Genomic DNA, 3,448 nt, shown 5'->3' on the forward strand with positions numbered 1-3,448 from the left:
AGAGGACTAGCAGCAGCGTTGCACGGGGGAATGTGAAAAGTATTCGTATATAGTAAAAACCTGAGAAATCCGTCCGTTTTCGTCATTTGTTATCGAATCGACTTAAAGCCAGATCGTCACATTCGCCGTTATTCTCTCTGAAACGGTTACATTTATCGTCTGCAAAGCTATGTCGAATGCTGCGGTATGCGGAGACACTAAAAGCACCATAGTTGAACAGAAAAGAAGCTTTTAAGTTGATGTAATAGGCAGTAAGAAGCAGTACAATCCCAGTTTTAGTTATCGATTATTGACTTTTTACCCATCTTTGGTGCCTTGCACATGAGCTAGGAACTTAAGATTTTGCATGAAAGGAGGACTAGCAGCCACGTTTCACGGGTGAATGTCAAGAGTGTTCATATGTAGGAAAAAGCTGAGAAATCCGTCCGTTTTCTTCATTTGTTATCGAATCGACTTAAAGCCAGATCGTCACATTGGCCGCTCTTCTCTCTGAAACCGTTACATTTATCGTCTGCAAAGCTATGTCGCGTGCTGCGGTATGCGGAGACACTAAAAGCACCATAGTAGAACACAGAAGAAGCTTTTAAGTTGATGTAATAGCCAGTAAGAAGCAGTACGATTCAAGTGTTAGTTATCGATTATTGACTTTTTACCCTTCTTTGGTGCATTTGACATGAGCTGGGACCTTAAGATTTTGCATGAAAGGAGGACTAGCAGCCGCGTTGCACGGGAGAATGTGAAAAGTGTTCATATGTAGTAACAACCTGAGAAATCCACCCGTTTTCGTCATTTGTTATCGAATCGACGTAAATCCAGATCGTCACATTGGCCGGTCTTCTCTCTGAAACTGTTACATTTATCGTCTGCATAGCTATGTCGCATGCTGCGGTATGCGGAGACACTAAAAGCACCATAGTACAACACAGAATAAACTTATAACTTGATGCAATAGCCAGTAAGAAGCAGTACAATTCTAGTGTTAGTTATCGATTATAGACTTTTTACCCTTCTTTGGTGCCTTGGACATGAGCTAGGACCTTAAGATTTTACATAAAAGGAGAACTAGCACCCGCAATGCACGGGAGAATGTGAAAAGTGTTCATGTGTAGTAAAAACCTGAGAAATCCGTCCTTTTTCGTCATTTGTTGTCGAATCGACTTAAAGCCAGATCGTCACATTGGTCACTCTTCTCTCTGAAACAGTTACATTTATCGTCTGCAAAGCTATGTCGCATGCTGCGGTATGCGGAGACACTAAAAGCACCATAGTACAAACAGAAGAACCTTATAAGTTGATGTAATAGCCAGTAAGAAGCAGTACGATTCAAGTGTTAGTTATCGATTATTGACTTTTGACCCTTCTTTGGTGCCTTTGACATGAGCTGGGACCTTAAGGTTTGCATGAAAGGAGGACTAGCAGCCGCGATGGGCGGAAAATGTGAAAAGTGTTCATAAGTAGTAAAAAGCTTAGACATCCGTCCGAATTCGTCATTTGTTAAAGAATCGACTTAAAGCCAGGTTGACACATTGCCCGCTATTCTCTCTGAAACGGTTACATTTTACGTCTGCAAAGGTATGTAGCCTGCTGTGGTATGCGAAGACACTAAAAGCACCATAGTAGAACACATAAGAAACTTCTAAGTTGATGTAATAGCCAGTTAGAAGCAGTACAATTCAAGATTTAGTTATCGATTATTGACTTTATACGCTTTTTTGGTGCCTTGGACATGAGCTAGGAACTTTTTGCTTGAAAGGAGGACTAGCAGCCGCGTTGCACGGGAGAATGTGAAAAGTGTTCATATGTAGTAAAAACCTGAGAAGTCCGTCCGTTTTCGTCATTCGTTATGGAATCGTGTTAAAGCCACATCGTCACATTGGCCGCTCTTCTCTCTGAGACGGTTACATTTATCGTCTGCAAAGCTATGTCACGTGCTGCGGTACGCGGAGACACTAAAAGCACCGTAGTAGAACACAGAAGAAGCTTCTAAGTTGATGTAATGGCCAGTAAAAAGCAGTACGATTCACGTTTTAGCTATCGATTATTGACTTTTTACCCTTCTCTAGTGCCTTTGACATGAGGTGGGACCTATTAAGGTCTTGCATGAAAGGAGGACTAGCAGCCGCGTTGCACGGGAAAGTGTGAAAAGTGTTCATATGTAGTAAAAACCTGAGAAATCCGTCCATTTTCGTCATTTGTTATCGAATCGACTTAAAGACAGTTCGTGACACTGGCTTCTGTTCTCACTAAACGGTTACATTTATCGTCTGCAAAGCTATGTCGCATGCTGCGGTATGCGGAGACACTAAAAGCACCGTAGTAGAACACAGAAGAAGCTTCTAAGTTGATGTAATAGCCAGTAAGAAGCAGTACAATTCAAGTTTTAGTTATCGATTATTGACTTTTTACCCTTCTTTGGTGACTTTGACATGAGCTAGGACCTTAAGATTTTGCATGAAAGGAGGACTAGCAGCCGCGTTGCACGGGACAATGTGAAAAGTGTTCATAAGTAGTAAAAACCTGAGAATGCCGTCCGTTTTCGTCATTTGATATCATATCGACTTAAGGCCACATCGTCACATTGGTCATCTTCTCTCTGGAACGTTTACATTTATCGTCTGCAAATTATGTCGCATGCTGTGGTATGCGGAGACACTAAAAGCACGATAGTACAAACAGAAGAACCTTATAAGTTGATGTAATAGCCAGTAAGAAGCAGTACGATTCAAGTGTTAGTTATCGATTATTGAATTTTTACCCTTCTTTGGTGCCTTTAACGTGAGCTGGGACCTTAAGATTTTGCATGAAAGGACGACTACCAGGCGCGTTGCACGGGAGAATGTGAAAAGTGTTCATATGTAGTAAAAACCTGAGAAATCCGTCCGTTTTCGTCATTTGTTAAAGAATCGATTTAAAGCCAGGTCGACACATTGCCCGCTCTTCTCTCAGAAACGGTTACATTTTACTTCCGCAAAGCTATGTCGCGTGCTCCTTTATGCGGAGACACTAAAAGCACCAAAGTAGAACACAGAAGAAGCTTCTAAGTTGATGTCATAGCCAGTAAGAATCAGTGCAATTCAAGTTTTAGTTATCGATTGCTGACTTTTTACCCTTCTTTGGTGCCTTGGACAAGAGCTAGGCACTTAAGATTTTGCATGAAAGGAGTACTAGCACCGGCGTTGTACGGGAGAATGTGCAAAGTGTTCATATGTAGTAAAGACCTGAGAAATCCCTCCGTTTTCGTCATTTGTTATCGAATCGACTTAAATCCAGATCGTCACATTGGCCGCTCTTCTCTCTGAAACAGTTACATTTATCGTCTGCAAAACTATGTCGCGTGCTGCGGTATAAAGGAGACACCATAGTAGAACACAGGAGAAGCTTCTAAGTTGATTTAATAGTCAGTAAGATGCAGTACAATTCAAGTTTTAGTTATCCATTATTGACTTTT

This window comes from Schistocerca gregaria, unplaced genomic scaffold (assembly GCF_023897955.1).
Source record: "Schistocerca gregaria isolate iqSchGreg1 unplaced genomic scaffold, iqSchGreg1.2 ptg000577l, whole genome shotgun sequence".
Lineage (NCBI taxonomy): Eukaryota > Metazoa > Arthropoda > Insecta > Orthoptera > Acrididae > Schistocerca > Schistocerca gregaria.